The sequence below is a fragment of the Moschus berezovskii genome, chromosome 23 (genome assembly GCF_049115385.1).
Source record: "Moschus berezovskii isolate FMDL1 chromosome 23, NW_MosBer_1.0, whole genome shotgun sequence".
Classification (NCBI taxonomy): Eukaryota; Metazoa; Chordata; class Mammalia; order Artiodactyla; family Moschidae; genus Moschus; species Moschus berezovskii.
In genome coordinates, this window is record NC_142482.1 from 44,899,801 (window position 1) to 44,919,424 (window position 19,624).

Genomic DNA, 19,624 nt, shown 5'->3' on the forward strand with positions numbered 1-19,624 from the left:
CAGGCTTCCCTGTCCTTCACTATCTTCCAGAATTTGCTCAAACTCACGTCCATTGCGTGAGTGATGCCATCCGACCATCTCATCCTCTGATGCCCTCTTTTCTCCTGCCCTCAATCTTTTCCAGCATCGGGGTCTTTTCCAATGAGTTGGTTCTTCACATCAGGTGGTCAGAGGATTGGAGCTTCAGCTTCCGCATCAGTCCTTTCAATGAATATTCAGTGTTGATTTCCTTTAGTATTGACTGGCTTGATCTCCTTGCAGTCCAAGGGACTCTTAAGAGTCTTCGCTAGCACCACAGTTTGAAGGCATCGATTCTTTGGTGCTCAGCCTTCTTTATGGTTCAATTCTCACATCCATACATGACTACATGACTACTGGAAAGACCGCAGCTTTGACTATACAGACCTTTGTCAGCAAAGTGATGTCTTTCTTTTTTAATATGCTGTCTAAGTTTGTCATAGCTTTTCTTCCAAGAAACATCTTTTTAATTCTGTGGCTGTAGTCACTGTCAGCAGTGATTTTGGAGCCCAAGAAAATAAAATCTGTCACTGTTTGCACTCCACCCCCACATCTGTTTGCCGTGAAGTGATGGGACTGGCTGCCATGATCTTTGTTTTTTAAAAGCTGAGTTTTAAGCCAGCTTTTTCACTCTCCTCTTTCACCCTCATCAACATGCTATTTAGTTCCTCTTTGCTTTCTGCCACTAGAGTGGTATCATCTGCATATCTGAGGCTGTTGATGTTTATCATGGCAGTCTTGATTCCACCCCAGCATTTTGCATTATGTACCCTGCATATAAGTTAAATAAGCAAGGTGACAATATAGCCTTGACATATTCCTTTCCTGGTGTTTAACCAATCTGTTGTCCCAAATCTGGTTCTAACTGTTGCTTCTTGTCCTACATACAGGTTTCTCAGAAGACAGGTCAGGTGGTCTGGTATTCCCATCTCTTTAAGAATTTTCCACAGTTTGTTGTGATCCACACAGCCAAAGGATTTAATGTAGTTGGTGAAACAGAAGTATGTTATTTTTTTAATTCCCTTGCTTTTTTTGTTATCCAGTAGATATTGGCAATTTGATCTCTGGTTCCTTGACCCTTCTAAATCCAGCGTGTACATCTGGAAGTTCTCAGTTCACATACTACTGAAGCCTAGCTTGAAGGATTTTGAGCATTACCTTGGTAGCATGTGAAATGAGTGCAATTGTACAATAGTTTGAACATTTTTTGGTATTGCCTTTGGGACTAGAACGAAAACTGACCTTTCCAGTCCTGTGGCCACTGCTGAGTTTTCCAAATTTGCTGGCATATTGAATGCAACACTTTCACAACATCTTCTTTTAGGATTTGAAATAGTTCGGCTGGAATTCCATCACCTCCACTAACTTTGTTTGCAGTAATGCTTAATAAATCCATTTAACTTCACACTCCAGGATGTCTGACTCTAGTTAAGTGACCATACCATCATGGTTATCTGGGTCATTAAGACCTTTTTGTAAAGCTCTTCTCTTTCTGATTTACTTCACTCTGTATAATAGGTTCTAGGTTCATCCACCTCATCAGAATTGACTCAAATGCATTTCTTTTTATGGCTGAGTAATATTCCATTGTGTCTATGTACCACAACTTTTTTATCCATTCATCTGTCGATGGGCATCTAGGTTGCTTCCATGTTCTAGCTATTGTAAATAGTGCTGTAGTGAACAGTGGGATACATGTGTCTCTTTCAATTTTGGTTTCCTTAGAGATATGCCTAGGAATGGATTACTGGGTCATATGGTAGTTTTATTCCTAGTTTTTTAAGGAATCTCCATACCATCTTCCATAGTGACTGTATCAATTTATATTCCCACCAATAGTGCAAGAATGTTCCCTTTTCTCCACACCCTCTCCAGCATTTATTGTTTGTAGACTTTTTGATGAGCCATTCTGACCGGTGTGAGGTGATATCTCATTGTAGTTTTGATTTACATTTCTTGAATAATGAACGATGTTGAGCATCTTTTCATGTTTGTTAGCCATCTGTGTGTCTTCTTTGGAGAGATGTCTGTTTAGGTCTTTCTCCCACTTTTTGATTGGGTTGTTTATTTTTCTGGTATTGTGTTGTATCAGCTGTATGCATATTTTAGAAATTAATCCTTTGTCAGTTGTTTCATTTGCTATTATTTTCTCCCATTCTGAAGGTTGTCTTTTCACCTTGCTTATAGTTTCCTTTGCTATGCAAAAGCTTTTAAGTTTAATCAGGTCCCACTTGTTTACTTTTGTTTTTATTTCCATTACTCTAGGAGATTGGTCGTACAGCATCTTGCTTTAAGTATTCTGCTTATGTTTTCCTCTAAGAATTTTAGAGTTTCTGGTCTTACATTTAGGTCTTTAATCCATTTTGAGTTTATCTTTGTGTATGGTGTTAGAAAGTGTTCTAATTTCATTCTTTTCCATGTAGCTGTTCAGTTTTCCCAACACCATTTATTGAAGAGGCTATCTTTGCCCTATTGTATATTCTTGCTTCCTTTTTCAAAAATAAGGTACCCTTAGGCACATGGGTTTAATTTTGGGCTTTCTATCTTGTTCCATTGGTCTGTATTTCTGTTTTTGTGCCAGTACCATACTGTTGTGATGATTGTAGCTTTGTAGTGTGATCTAAGTCAGGAAGATTGATTCCTCCTGCTCTATTCTTCTTTCTCAAGACTGCTTTGGCTATTTGGGGTTTTTGTGTTTCCATATGAATTGTGAATTTTTTTTTTGTTCTAGTTCTGTGAAAAATGCCATTGGTAATTTGATAGGGATCACACTGAATCTGTAGATTGCATTTGGTAGTATAGTCATTTTCACAATATTGATTCTTCCTACCCAGGAGCATGGAGTATCTCTCCATCTGTTTGTGTTGTCTTTGATTTCTTTCATTAGTGTCTTATAATTTTCTGTGTACAGTTCTTTTGTCTCCTTAGGTAAGTTTATTCCTAGATATTCAATTCTTTTTGTTGCAATGGTGAATGGGATTGATCCCTTAATTTCTCTTTCTGACTTTTTATTGTTAGTATATAGAAATGCAAGTAATTTCTGTATATTGATTTTGTATCCTGCAACTTTGCTAAATTCACTAATTAGCTCTAGTAACTTTCTGATACTGTGTTTAGGGTTTTCTATGTACAGTATCATGTTATCTGCAAACAGTGAGAGCTTTACTTCTTCTTTTCTGATCTGGATTCTGTTTATTGCTTTTTCTTCTCTGATTGCTGTAGCTAGGACTTCCAGAACTATGTTGAATAATAGTGGTGAAAGTGGACACCCTTGTCTTGTTCCTGATCTTAGGGGGAATGCTTTCAGTTTTTCACCATTGAGAATAATGTTTGCTGTAAGCTTATCATATATGGCTTTTTCTTTGTTGAGGTAGGTTCCTTTTATGCCCAATTTTTGAAGAGTTTAATCATAAATGGGTGCTGAATTTTGTTAAAGGCTTTTTCTGCATCTATTGAGATGATCATATGATTTTTATCTTTCAGTTTGTTAATATGGTGTATCACCATATTGATTGATTTGCATGTGTTGAAGAATCCTTGCATCCCTGGAATAAACCCAACTTGATCATGGTGTTTGAGCTTTTTGATGTGTTGCTGAATTCTGTTTTCTAACATTTTGTTGAAGAATTTTACATCTATGTTCATCAGTGACATTGGCCTGTAGTTTTCTTTTTTGTGTGTTGTCTTTGTCTGGTTTGGTATCAGGGTGATGGTGGCCTCGTAGAATGAGTTGGGAAGTGTTCCTTCCTCTGCAGTTTTTTGAAAGAGTTTTGGAAGGTTAGGTATTAGCTCTTCTCTAAATGTTTGATAGGATTCTCCTGTGAAGCCATCTGGTCCTGGGCTTTTGTTTTTTGAGAGAGTTTTGATCACAGCTTCAATTTCAGTGCTTGTAATTGGGTTGTTCATAATTTCTGTTTCTTCCAGTTTCAGTCTTGGAAGATTGAACTTTTCTAAGAATCTGTCCATTTCTTCCAGGTTATCCATTTTATTGCCATGAAGTTGTTCATAATAGTCTCTTATAATCCTTTGTATTCCTGCATTGTCTGTTGTAACCTTTCCTTTTTAATTTCTAATTTTGTTGATTTGATTCTTCTCTCTTTTTTTCTTGATGAGTCTGGCTAAAGGTTTGTCAATTTTGTTTATCTTCTTAAAGAACCAGCCTTTAGTTTTATTAATCTTTACTATTGTTTCTTTCATCTCATTTTCATTTATTTCTGCTTGGATCTTTATGATTTCTTTCGTTTTACTAATTTTGGGTTTTTTTTTTTTGTTCTCTTTCCAGTTGTTTTAGGTGTAAAGTTAGGTTGTCTATTCAATGTTTTTCTTGTTTCTTGAGGTAGGATTGTATTGCTATAAACTTTCCTTAGGACTGCTTTTGTTTCATCCCATAGGTTTTGAGTTGTTGTGTTTTCATTGTCATTTGTTTCTAGAAATATTTTGATTTTCCTTTTGATTTCTTCAGTAACCTGTTGGTTATTTAGAAACATGTTGCTTAATCTCCGTGTGTTTGTGTTTCTTACAGTTTTTTTCTTGTAATTGATATCTAGTCTCATAGCGATGTGGTCAGAGAATATGCTTGATATGATTTCAGTTTTCTTAAATTTACTGAGGTTTGTTTTGTGACCCAAGATATGGTCAATCCTGGAGAATGTTCCATTGCACTTGAGAAGAAGGTGTATTCTGCATTTGTATGGAATGTCTTGAAGATATCAATGAGATTCAACTCTTCTAATGTATCATTTAAGACTTGTGTTTCCTTATTAATTTTCTGTTTTGATGATCTGTCTGTTGGTGTGAGTGGGGTGTTAAAGTCTCCTACTATTGCTGTGTTGCTGTCAGTTTCTCCTTTTATGTCTGTTAGTGTTTGTCTTATGTATTGAGGTGCTCCTTTGTTGGGTGCATAGATATTTACAATTGTTATGTCTTCCTCTTGGATTGATCCCTTGATCATTATGTGTGTCCTTCCTTATCTCTTGTAATATTCTTTATTTTAAGGTCTATTTTGTCTGATATGAGGATTGCTTCTCCAGCTTTCTTTTGCTTCCCATTTCCATCCTCTCACTTGCAGTCTATATGTGTCTTTAGGTCTGAAGTGGGTTTCTTGTAGACAGCGTATGTATTGGTCTTGTTTTTGTATCCATTCAGCCAGTCTGTGTCTTTTGGTTGGAGCATTTAATCCATTTACATTTAAAGTAATTATCAATATATATATTCCTATTGACATTTTCTTAATTGTTTGGGGTTGCTTTTGTAGATTTTTTTTCTTCTATTGTATTTCTTGACTATATAAGTCCCTTTAACATTTGCTGTAAAGCTGGTTTGGTGTTACTGAATTCTCTTAACTTTTGCTTGTCTGAAAAGCTTTTTATTTCTCCATCAATATTGAATGAGATCCTTGCTGGGTACAGCAATCTTGGTTGTAGATTTTTCCCTTTCAGTACTTTAAATGTATCCTGCCATTCCCTTCTGGCCTGCAGAGTTTCTGCCAAAGGTCAGCTGTTAAGCTTAGGGGTTTTCCCTTGGGTTTTACTTGTTGCTTCTCCCTTGCTGCTTTTAATATTCTTTCATTGTGTTTAGTCTTTGTTAGTTGGATTAGTGTGTGTCTTGGTGTGTTTCTCCTTGGGTTTATCCTGTGTGGGACTCTTTGTGCCTCTTGAACTTGATTGACTATTTCCTTTTCCATGTTGGGGAAATTTTCAACTGTAATCTCTTCAAAAATTTTCTCATACCCTTTCTTTTTTACTTCTTCTTCTGGGACCCCTATAATTCGAATGTTGGTGCATTTGGTATTGTCCCAGAGCTCTCTGAGATTGTCCTCAGTTCTTTTTATTCTTTATACTTTATTCTGATTTTCAGAAGTTATTTCCACCATTTTATCTTCCAGCTCACTGATTCAGTCTTCTGCTTCAGATATTCTGCTATTGATTCCTTTTAGAGTATTTTTAATTTCAGTAATTGTATTGTTTGTCTCTGTATGTTTATTCTTTAATTCTTCTAGGTCTTTGTTAATTGATTCTTGCATTTTCTCTATTTTGTTTTCAAGGTTTTTGATCATCTTTACTATCATTATTCTGAATTCTTTTTCAGGTAGTTTTTCTATTTCCTCTTCATTTATTTGGACTTCTGTGTTTCTAGTTTCTTCCTTCATTTGTGTAGTATTTCTCTGCCTTTTCATTATTATTATTTTTTAATGTATTGTGTTTGAGGTCTCCTTTTCCCAGGTTTGAAGGAAAGTTGAATTCTTTCCTTGAGGAAGGTTGAATTCTTTCGTTTTCTGCCTTTCTAAGGTTGGTTCAGTGATTTGTATAAGCTTCATACAGGGTGAATTTTGTGCTGAGTTTTTGTTTGTTTGTTTGTACTCTGATGGGCAAGGCTGAGTGAAGTGGTCATCCTGTCAACTGATGATTGGGTTTGTATTTTTGTTTTGTTTGTTGTCTAGATGAGGCATCCTGCACAGGGTGCTACTGGTGGTTACGTGATGCTGGGTCTTCTATTCAAGTGGTTTCCTTTGTGTGAGTTCTCACTATTTGATATTCTCCAAGGAGATCCAACCAGTCCATTCTAAAGGAGATCAATCCTGGGTGTTCATTGGAAGGACTGATGCTAAAGCTGAAACTACAATACTTTGGCCACCTCATGTGACGAGTTGACTCACTGGAAAAGACTCTGATGCTGGGAAAGGTTGGGGGTGGGAGGAGAAGGGGACGACAGAGGATGAGATGGCTGGATGGCATCACTGAGTCGATGGATGTGAGTTTGGGTGGACTCTGTGAGTTGGTGATGGACAGGGAGGCCTGGCGTGCTGCGATTCATGGGGTCGTAAAAAGTCGGACACGACTGAGTGACTGAACTGAACTGAACTGAACTGAAGGTTAGTTCTCTGGTAGTCTAGGGTCTTGGAATCAGTGCCCCCACTTCAAAGGCTTAGGGCTTGATCTTAGATCACTGGTTTATTATAAAAGGATCTAACTCAGGAACAGGCAGATAGATGAGATGCAGGGGGCAAAGTCTGGGGAAAGGGTGTGGGGCTTCCATGCATTCTCCAGACTCTCTCTTACCACCTTTTAATTTCTTCTGTTTATGTTAAATCCTTGACATTTCTGTCCTTTATTGTGCTGATCTTTGCATGAAGTGTTCCCTTGGTAGCTCTAATTTTCTTGAAGAGATATCTAGTCTTTCCCATTCTGTTGTTTTCCTCTATTTCTTTGCATTCATCACTTAAGGTGAACATTGTTCACTTATCTCTCCTTGCTGTTCTCTGGAAGTCTGCATTCAGTTGGGACTTGGAATGATGCATGAAAGATGATTTATATTATAGTTAGTGCCATTATTAATAAAATATGTGCCATGTGCTATTCATATTTCATTGAATAAATAAATAGACTTAAATGCTATATATAAATAGAGTTAGGTTAGATGTTAATGGCAACAAAGTTCACATTTTAAAGGGAAACTTTTATACTTGAATATAAAAAAAACCATATGATGAAGAATCAAGATGGTAGAGAAAACAGAAAACAAACACTGAATTTGGGATCACTTTCTGTTTATTGACTATGGAAGAGTCACCAGAAAAACCTGTTTGCCAAGCCAAGCTAAGTTCACTAGACTTACTTCAAGTCTAAAGCAGGATGCTATGTAAGATTGTTTCTTCACTAGAGACAAATCAGCGAAGGGTATTATAGGGACTTGGGGGCGTGGGCTGGGTACTTTTACCAGCTGGAACTGGACAGAATTTATGACATAAGACTTTGGATTGGTGGGCACAGTGAGGTAAGGATCTTGAAGTCAGCATTAATATGCTAGTTTCAACAAGTTAGCTTTATTTGGTTGACAGCCTTACCACTCAGAAATAAGTATTCCCTGGAGCAAAAAGTTGTTATTTTTTTTTTTTCTGGATCAGTTATTGCTTAGGAAATTGAAAGAAAGAAATTGTTTAAGAAATTATGACCATTGGGAAATTGGAAAGAATTTTTTGTCCTAAAATGGTTTCACACAGGGACAGGAGAATCTGCTTTGTCTCAGAATTAGTTATCACAGGAAACTATGTCCGTTTTGGTTCTAAATCCCAGCTTTGCTGCAAATAAAACATGTAACTCTGGGCAAGACACTCAACATGCCATGTATTTATTCCCCTCTTCAGTGCCTGAAAAGCCTAGTGGAAGCTCTGTCTTCTGAGGAAAATGAGATTCAGGGCAGGAAGGCCAAATGGAGAGCATTCTGGGCCCTGGAGAAAATAAGACCTGGAGGAAGGGAGAGTAAACAAGCCCATGTAACGTGAGCAGAGATTCCGAAAGTGTGCTGCACATGAAAATGGAGGGTTTGAAGGCGATAATACGAAAAAGTGAGGAGTCCTTTGGCAGCGAAAGTGCTAGAATGAGGCTGGAGTCAGGTGAAAGAAGCAGGTAGGCAGAGCAGCTCAGAACCAGAGACTGAATGGAGGGTTTGTACTGGGCCAGCCTTTCTCGTGCTGCCATTCTGATATTTTGGAGTTTGGTGGTTAAAGGGGCCCTTCAGCCTGGATACAACCTCAGGTGTCATTTTACTCAATTGAATGATGGGTACAGACACCTGACTTATATAACTAACAATGACTCCAGAAATCAACTAAAGTAAGAAGTGGAACCTACTTTATGTATTGTAATGATTTCTCAGCCTAAGATGTGGATTTAGTCATGACTTAGCAACTCAGTGTGAGATGTGCATACTAACATTTTAATTTTGAATCACAATTATAAAGGAGAGGTTTCAGAATCAGAAATTCCTTATGTATGCATCAGGCAACATCATACAGGCAGTTTCTTTTTCTCATTATATGTAAGACCAATTTAGGTTGTAGGACAGTGTACAAAAATGGGGAAAGGTAAAAATTCTTGGCTATATATCAGGCAATGCACAGTTGATAGAACCAGCAGGCAGGTGGTCAAAATATTTCCTGCAATGGATACTACTTAATTTGGTTAAAATTCACCCTCTTCCATCAGGGATAATAGTATATTTCAAGCAATTTTGATTCAGGGAAGGCTTATTGAAAATCTCCTGTACATGTTTGAGCACTGTGTTCTTTTGCATCCATTATCTCATGAGATTCTTACAACCGTATGTGAGGTAGGCATGATTGTCATTTTATGAAACAGTATCTTGAAATGTTTGCTTGGACAGGGATATTTCAATTGTTAAGATTCACTGCCAGGAACTGTACGTGATGTTTTATTCTGTCTTAAAACATTTTTCTCACGTTATGTAGTCACAGGCTTAATGTCATGCCCTGGACTTGGTTCATAGAGCAGCAAATGGCAAAACTGAACTGAGATCAACTCTGGAGCATTTGACAATTTGCTTTAAAATAATGATCTCAGACTCTAAGGGGAAATGGTCTCAGATATAAACAATTTTGCTTGGTGAAGGCCAAGGACAAGATAATGTTTATTCAGTTACTTTTGGCCCTCTGGAGTGTAAAGATAGATGATCCAGAGAAAGAAAAGAGGCATTTAGACAGGTCAGCTTTCCCTAGATCCTGGCAAGGGTGTTTTTATTCCTTTTTTTCAATATCTCCAGTAGTACTTAAATATATAAAAGTCTATTTAGCTAATAGGCTAAGTAAACTTAATGAAAAAGAGGAGAGTCACTTTGACAGAGCCTAATATAGGAACTTGGTTGTATTAATGGGTTTAAATGTGACCAGTGTTGGGGATTCTTTACCAGCTGAGCCACAAGGGAAGCCCAAGAATACTGGAGTGGGTAGCCTATCCCTTCTCCAGCAGATCTTCCAGAGCCAGGATTTGAACTGGGGTCTCCTGAATTGCCCAACTGAGATATGAGGGAAGCCTAATGTGGGAGACCTGGGTTCGATCACTGGGTTGGGAAGATACCCTGGAGAAGGGAAAGGCTACCCACTCCAGTATTCTGGCCTGGAGAATTCCATGGACTGTATAGTCTATGGGGTTACAAAGAGCTGGACACGACTGAGCAACTTGCACTTTCTAAGGACTTCCTCCTTCCCTGAAGGAGTATTTTGTAAAGCCTCATGACAATGTCTCTTATAGTAAAAAATGCATATACACTATGATCTGACAATTCCATTTCTGGATATATGTCCTAGAATATTCTAAGGTACAAGCTATGCAAATCACAGCATTATTTGTAAGAAGGTAAAAAGAATCCTCAAATTCTCATCAATAGGGAAATGGGAAAATAAATTGTTTATCCAGGATATAATACAGTGAAGTGAGTGAAATATATGAATATATGTGAGTGGATTTCACAATGCCTAACTCCCTGGAAAAGAGTCTGATGCTGGGAGGGATTGGGGGTGGGAGGAGACGGGGATGACAGAGAATGAGATGGCTGGATGGCATCACCGACTCGATGGATGTGAGTTTGAGTGAACTCTGGGAGTTGGTGATGGATAGGGAGGCCTGGCATGCTGTGATTCATGGGGTCGCAAAGAGTCGGACACGACTGAGTGACTGAACTGAACTGAACTGAAGGTTGAGTAAAAACAAGCAAATTGTGTAAAGTCGCATAAAATATAACATCTATGTAAATTAAAAATGCCACACTATATTATATATGTATACTTATTTTCAAATGAATATTAATTACAAATACATAAAAATATAAATTGCATACTCAAAAAAACCAGGACAGTTAATTGATACTGGGAATAGACGGAGAAGTATATGATTGAGAAGAGGTTCAGAAAAGAGGTCAATTTTAACCATAGTATTTTTGAATATTTTTATAAAAGCAAAGATCTAGTTGAACCCTGAGTGATGGGTACACATATACTTGTATTAATTTTGCTAATATTCTGGAAAAAATTTCTAAAAAGGATTACAAAGAAGAGACATTTCACATAGCATAATCACACAATTATTGAGCCTTTAAAACAAACAAACAATTTCCCATTACTTTACTTCCCTCTAGTTTTTGTGTATGTTGCCATCTAGGTCTTTTAGAGTCAGGACTGCAGTTATCATTAACTGGGAAACAGTGATTAGAGGTACTCAATTCAACACTCCTTGTCTGGTTCCCCAAACCAGTATCCTATTATCCTAACCAGAACTTGGGTTAAGTCACCTTTCAAATGCCATCTCCTCCCAAACCTGCACATATCTCATCATGCTTTTTCTTATGATCTGGGATTACCAGAACATAATTTTAGAAATATATTTCAAAAAGGCTTTAGACTTTTTGAGACAGAAACAGATGTGCTTCTGTATGGAAGTATGTATCAAAGGAACCATAAACGCTTGCTTTGAGTGAATGAAAACAAAGTTAGAAAATGCTGCTTGGATGCTGTGAAAAGGAAAAGGATTATTATTGATTGCTCAGTGTGGTGGTTCAAATTTCCTGTGAGGCCAAAGAATGACATATCATAACACTAAGAAATTTAACATGTATGAGGTGGCTTGGAGGTGTGCAACTTTGGAGTGAAATAGACCAGTGCTGTTTTTTTCCCTGGGCTGTAATTTATAAAATTCCAGAGTCTGGACACCTGTGTGGCAATCAGAGTTTTAGGAGAGAAAGGACTACTTCTGCATCAGGAACTAGAATCTTGAATAATTTATGGTACTACCTTTGTCAGTTTTATTTCAGTGTCTGATGAGTGAATTTCTGAAGGGTGATTCCCGTCTCCGTCTCATTTTATTTATATTTCAACCAGTTTTTATAGTTTGTGTAGCAGGTACAAAGCACTGTGCATTGATGTGAAGGTAAGAATTACAATTTTCTGCATTTCAGAAATGAAATAGTTACTGATCTTGTAAAATAATTAGTTTTGAGGACGTTGTTAATGAATCGAAGGTGGTAAACCAACAAAACTTCAAAGTCCTGACTCTTCAGTGAAGAATGTAACCATCTATCTAACTTAATGAAACGGTACCAAAGATATGTAGTGAAAGAAAAATGTAGCATTTGCTTCCTTAAAAGCTGTTTTATTGAAATCTTCCCCAAACTTCCTTGTGCAGATAGCCATAGAATTATACAGGAAGAAGGTTTACAGAACCCCATCAAATTTCAAACTGTAATTCAGGGACTTTTAGTATCATTTGCCATTTCATTCTCCTGTAATGCTTTGTAAATGAAGCCCTCCATCCTGCTGTAAGGAACAAAGGTAGTCATGGAGTATCTGGGATTGTTGCCTAAGAAAGAACTGCAGAATTTGACCTTACTTTTTTAAGCTAACACTTAGCCTTTTTTGATATTTTGTAACAGTAAAGCCTGAAGTTTTATGTTAGGAAAGGACCTTCAGGTCTATGCCACCTGGGGCTCCATCTGTTCACTCCCTATTCTGGTGAGAGACCTGGACTCTTCTTACTGTGCTAAGCTAAACAAAAGGTGCTTCTTCTATCACCGAGTATAGAAAAACTGAGCCACGTTAAAAAAAAATCCCACCTGAATGAAAGCAACAATAAGCATTTGTGATTTCTACTATTATAAACCAACAGTAATTTATATTCATTTACATCCAAATCTAGGCCAGCAGTCCATTTGTGCCTGGCTTCCTTTTCTTGAAAGACTGAAAAGCCTCGTGAATGGAGAGGGCACGAACCCCAGTCTTTATTCTTGCTTTGGAACCTTTGTGGATTTCTTTCAACCTGATAATGCTTTTTGGAAACTTCTTTATGGTTTAATTTTCCTGAGGTTTTATTGATAAGGATAAACTATACAAAGAGCTATATTAGTGCAGAATATTTTTTCCAAAGAAGCATGTCAAAACTCATTATGCAGGAGACAAAGAGAGAAGCGTCTTCAAAGTCTCTGTTTACTTTATAGTAGAAAGGGTTCTGTTACCATTCTAGACCCGAAGTCACCCCTCTGTTGCCATTTACAGTCTGGAGAAGCTGTGAGTCTAAGTCATGGAACAAGAATACCATCTAGAGGGGGTTGAATGGTATGCTTTCAAAATTCATGTCTACGCATAAACTCGAGATGTGACCATGTTTGGAAATAAAGTCTGTGGCAGATGTGGATTCTTAGTTAAGGATTTGAAGACGAAATCATCCTGGTGTTTTATGAGAAGACAAGAATATCCTGATGTTCTTTATAAGAACACTGGTGTCTTTGTAAGAAGAGGAGAAAACACAGGGAGACGCAAGAAGGCAATGTGGAGATGGGTGCAGAGATAAGAATAAGGCACCTTCAAACCAGGGAATGCCAAGGATCTCTGGCAGCCATCAGAAGCTAAGAAAGACAGGCAAGGGGCAGTTTCTCCCTCTGAGCCTCCAGAAGGAGCCAGTCCCTTGACTTGGGGTCTCTGGTCTCCTGAAATGTGAGAGTAACTTTGTTTCTTGTTCAGAGTTGCCCCGTTCATGGCAATTTGTTATGACAACCCTAGAGAAAAATTACAGCATCCTACATCCAGTCATGTTCTCCTGAGGAAGTGTCTTGACCCTTGTCCTTGCCCCCGCCTTTTTTGGCTGTAATATTTAAGTGTTTTAGGATATATAAAGCTAGCATATCACAATATAGAAAAAGCTTTTTAGCTTTAATTCTTTAAAGCTATAGCCACTAAATTTAAGAAGGTAGTGGAAAGGTGCTGTTAGAGCACTTTTTTTCAGTGGCGCTTCAACCATCTAGTTCCATAGGATCCTGACAGCTCAAAGTTGTACTGATTGGAGTTTCCATTGAGAAAGCTTTTTGCAGTGTCATAAATCTGTAAAATTGAGTAATGGATGTATTTCTCACACACACACACATATAGAGATGAAAAGAAAGTGAGATTAAATAAGTATTAATACATGAAATATTAGCACTCAGTAAATATCTTTTATTTTTGGAGTTGCTCTTGTCAATTAGCCATTCAATCAACAATCAAACGTTATCTACCATGTGCCAGGTGCTACTCAAGCTGTTGAAGATACAGTAGTGAACGAAGTCAAAGTTTCTGCTCTTGCTCGACTTTCTTTCTAGAAGAGGAATGTGGCAGGCAGGATAGTGGTCTCCCAAAGATGTCCATGCCCTAATTCCTGGAACCTGTGAATTTGTTAGGTTACATGGCAAAGGGGTATTAAAATTGCAGATGGAATTAAGTTTGCCAATTAGCTGTACTCAAGAAAGGGAGATTACCCTGTCTTATCTAGATGGGCCTAATATACTCCATAAAAATGGAGGAGGGAAGCAGAATAGGAGTCATTCAGAGAAAGAGTTGAGTACAGAAGGAAAGCAGAGAAAGATTGCTGTTGATAGTTCAAGGATGGAGGAAGGGACCGTGAAACAAAGAATGGGAGTGGCCTCTAGAGGCTAGAAAAGGCAATGAAACAGACCTAGAGTTTCCCAATAGGGAACACAGTTCTTCCAACATCTTGATTTTAGCATGTGGAACCATTTTGGACTTTTTACTATCAGAACTATAAGGTACGCAATTCATGGGGTCGCGGAGAGTCAGACACGACTGAGCGACTGAACTGAACTGAACTATAGGGAAGAAAGAAAATAATCATATAAATAAATGGATAGATAATAAATGAGACAGGATTACTTTAGCTTCTATAAATTCTACGAAGAAGACAAAATAAGGACAATAATGTGGTAAGAGTTTCACCTGAAGCCTTCCTTCACTCCTTGCTTTCCTCACTCTAGGGAAAGTACGATTCCTGTGCAGAGGCTTCTGTTGCACGTTGTGGTCCTCTGTTATTACGCTCAGCACAGTGCTTTGCATTTGTCTCTCAATAGCCTGTGAGTTTCTGGTGATGGGGACTCTGGATTTTATATTTGTTATCTTCCTGGGACTGCTCTATACATTGCTGATCTCAGCACATGATCACTGAATGAATTAGGCTTCCAAAGAGAATGTCTTATGTGATAAAGGAAGAAACAGGTCACACAATCTCTGAGCAATATTTATTTTCTTCTTTCTATGTCTCTGAAGGGAAGGAGGACTTTGGATGATGAATGAATGGATAAAGCAAGAGTAGCTCATGATTCCAGCAATTCAAGGAATCGTTATCTCCAGAGACAGCTCTTGTGGGTTTGAAAAGAGAGTTGAGTGTGAGTTTGCCTGTGATCAATTTTATTCACATTACACAGAGTACTGCATGATGTCAGGGGCTGGTATTCATTCTTGTTTCCCCGGTGCCTTGTGTGTTTGTAGAGTGCTACTTGTGTGTTTGAATGGTGGCTCAGTTTGAATGGTGGCTGCTTTAGTATGTGATGCAAAAACTGAGACTTGGCGAGGGTAAGTAACTTGCATAAAGTCATACAAGAAATCAGTGGCAGGACCAGTATCAGAACTCAGATATCCTCAATCCAGACCATTTTTTTAAATTGATCTAAGTAATAATTTTTTTTTTTAATTTTTTTTTTATTTCTAAAAAAGAATTTTATTAAAAAAAGTAATAATTTTAAAACAAAACAAATTCTTAAATTTCTCAGAATAACTACATATAGCTGTCCACTGACTGTCCCTGAGTGGTCAGTAAGGTCTAGTAACTTAGCATGTGTGTCGTCAAAGTGTGCCTCACATTGTTCAGCTGTTGGTATATCATAAACCACTGACCTGATGCACTCACTGGTCATGAACTGATGGCTTGTGTCAGCATCAGTGACCTCTGTAACTGTTTTTTTTTTAAGTGGATTTAAAAAAAATAGCTAATACTAGATATGGAAACTAGCTTCTTAATTCACTGAAGTGAAAAAAAAAGTCCTAAAAACTTCATGAAAAAAGAGAAGGAAGATTGCCATATACTTGTGTTTTATCAGGCTCAGTGTCAGGGTAAAGTTGCAGAGTAAGTGTAACTAATAATTTATGGGATTCATATTGTTGAGACAGCTAGTCCTCTTTTCCAGGAAGATGCAGAAGCTTTGGTTTCCTCTCCTGGATGAACCCAGATGCACTGCCTCTGTTTTCGGTTCACCAGGGAATCAGAGGAATAAACTCACTGCCCAACTCCTCTGCCCCATTCAGTAGGAGAACCATGAACTGGATTTGTTTGATTTAGAAAGAAATTATTGAGTTGAGTGAACAGAAAACGATGGGAGCTGTCAAGGTGCTTTCAGACACCTGGAAAGTTTTGAAGGTTGGGACGGGGTACAAGTAAAACCATTTGTGCTCAGGCCATTTAATAAATAGGTTCTTTGGAAGGACATCATTATTTACCCTCTCTCTGGCTGTCATAAGGGAGGTGACTGTACACCATGAAGAGCTGAGTTATTTGCATTTTAATTTTAAAATTAACTGTGTTTACTGATCCTCTTGTTTTTTAGTGTGCTCTCCTTGTTCTTTTCTGTTTGTCAAGAGCACATCTAATGTTTTTCTTAGTTTCATCATCTGGAAAATTGGGATAATAACAGGTCTTACTTCACAGTGTTATTGTAAGCATTAATAAATTGATGTATGAAAGTGCTTAGGATAATGCCTGACATGTGTCATCATGATGATGATGAACCTTCAATATCTAGCTCAGATCCTCTTTACTCTGACTAGCCTTTCTAAATACCGTCATGGGAAATAATATTTGTCTACATTAACTACTATGGTATGTATTGTTTGTGCTTATTTGGGATAGTGTTGTTGGTTATTTATATCATGTGCACAGTATTTCATTCAAAAGATATTAATTAAGCCCCTACTATGAGCTAAACTGGAGAAGGAAATGGCAACCCACTCCTGTGTTCTTGCCTGGAGAATCCCAGGGATGGGGGAGCCTGTTGGGCTAACGTCTATGGGGTCGCATAGAGTCGGACACGACTGAAGTGACTTAGCAGTAGCAGCATGAGCTAAACACTATGCCAATCTTGATGAACAAACCATGTGATTCCTTCTCTCATAGAGTTTACAGTTTAGTGGCTTAGTTTACTTCTGGACAGACTGTGCTAATGTTAACTTCACTTGTAAGCAAATGACCTACTCGAAAGTTAATGCAGATTTCTTTGGTACAGTCTAGAGTACAGAAGGGGCAGGTCACGAGGGCAGCTCTTTGCTTCTGGTCCCGTTAGTTGGTGGTCTTTTACATAGTTACATCACCCCAGGGCAGTTGAGGGTTTTTCCTGATACCTACTGGGACACCCCACTCTTTTGGTGAGAAGAAGTATGAACTTCCTGATGTTTCTTGGGTTGAGGATTTTAGAAGCAAGTGTTCAGTGACTTGTGTAGCTCCTCTCCCTCGCCTGCCCCAGGGATTCCCACCTTTTGATTTCAACCTTGGTCTGACATGTAGCCATGCAGGTGGCAGTCCTGTATCTTGAACACTTGGCCAGCCATTCCTTGATCTGGACAACTGAATACACCTTTGACTTGGGTTAACAGTAAATATTTATTTCTGCTCAGAGCAGTCTTTGATAGCATCAGACTTGTTTAACTGGGGCATGGAAAGGATTTGTTTTGTGTAAAGGTAACTTTGTTCCTCAACACAGTTTTCTGTGAAATCTACAGGTGCAAAGACCATGTGTATAGACTTAATCTTTTCTTTTTCTCTTGGTAATTCCTTTAAAGCCTGGCTCAAATATTACTTTGGATTCTCTTTGCATCTTCCTACTCTTTAAGTAGAACTACTTGCCATCCTTTTGTCTGGCTACTTACCCGATTGTACTAATATTTCAGTCCTCTTTCAGAAAGCTAATTTAGAGTGAAAATTATTTCCTTGATGATGGGGACTTATAGGATCTACCATCTGATTTACTCCATCCTTATCTCATGGTTGTCTCCCCACTACTCACTAAGTCCCAGCCTTGCTGTCTCTTTCACAGTTTCCACCAGAAGAAGCTCTTCTGCCACAGGCCTTCTGCACTGGCCTTTCCTTGTGCCTGGAATAAATTTTCTCTTGGCACCATCTCACCCTTGAAGCATCAGCTTCTGTAACTCCATCGTATCAAATAGGTTTTTCTCAGTTGCAAAATGTTGCCTATTTTTTCATTGTGATCTTTGTTTGATGAATGTGTTTCTCTGTTAGCATACCATTCCATGAGGATAGGGACTCTATCCTGCTTCCTATTATATTCCAAATACAGTACATGACACATAGTAAGCCATCAAGAATATGTGATGTTGATAAGTAGAGAATATGGGCATAGATCAAATATTTCTGCTAAGCCACAGTTATCAACTGTGCTGCATGTCATAAAGCAAAAATTTTGGAGCTTTGAGGACATGTAACAGAGAATTAGGGATGGCGTCACTTCACTTCACTTCACTTCTCTGAGAAAGCAGTATTTATTTTGACACCTGAAGAATGAGTAATGTGTTCCACAGTAAAGGCAAAGGGCACTTTCTAAGTGGGAAGGAGGAATGTGTGTTCAGGCCCTGGGATAGGAGGTAGCATGACGCATTCAACCACCTAAATGAAGCCCAGTGTGCTGGCATTCAGAGCATGAGCAGAAGACAAGACAGCACAGGAGAAGGACAGACTGTGTGCACACTTTTCTCTCCCAGGAGACTGAAAACCCTCTACGTGGGGTTGAGTTGAGTTGGGGTTGGGTATGAGGATGGGGTGGTCAGTGTTTTCTTTTCTTTTTTTTTTTCTATCTCTATTATAATGGCTGACAGGTATATGGAGCTCAATGAATGATATTTAAGCAGAAGGGGATTGGAGTTAGTGCTTCTTCCCAAAGTCAGCTCATATGTGGCATCAAAGATCAATAATTACACAGCATAGAAAATGGCTATTTCTGTAGGGAGCCTGGCTCCCATAATTGTTGGTGAACAGAATCATTATTTATGCCTAGACTTCCTTATTTCATCAGCAAAACAGCATCACATTTTGTTCCTTATCATCTCAGTGGTATCAAGTTTTAGAAAATGTCTGTGTCCAAAAAGCTGACCGGTATAATCTGGCTAACCCATGAGCATCATCAGCGTTAGACTTTGGTTTACAGTATAGAAGGATATCTGTTACCCACTTAAAAATTGTTTATTTGGTTGCACTGGGTCTTAGTTGCAGCATATGGGATCTAGTTCCCTGATCAAGGATTGAACCTTGGCCCTCTGCATTGGGAGCCTACAGTCTTAACCACTAGACCACCAGGCAAGTCCCTCTATTACCCATTTTTAAAGGCAGAATTTAGCTTTGATTTGTGCTTTGCTTAGAGAAAAAATATTCAAACTACTCCCAACAAACACCCTTCTCTCAAGATCTCATTTATTTCTATTTTTTAAAGTATGTTAAATAGTCAAGGGAATTTGTTTAAAATAAAGCAAAGTGGAGATGAAATACTTTCCATCATTGCATTTTGTTTATGAGATTGCAGTTCTTTGAACATGTTCTTGGTGAGTTAAAAATTCAAGAAGAATGAGGGAAATCCAATAGATTTAGGTACCAATAGTAGGAACATGCAACTGATTTATGTTATTTCTGTAGAAGTAAGACTAAAGCATTTTGTAAGGAGCTTTGCTCTAGAAGCTAGTCATGAGTGATTTGAAAGTAGAAGGTATTAACATTCACCAAATAAAGTTTTGTTACACATTTATTTTAAAACCTACTTCACTTGGTTATTGCTATGAAGGTCAGATTAAATGTAGTCAAGAAATGCATTCTAACAAGATGAAATGGAATTGCACACTTCTATTGCCATGTTTAATTTGTACTTTATACATTAACATTCAATATGATGGAATGTCATTAAACTGTGAAACTGGCATTAATGAGGTCACCTGGTTTATGTCAGG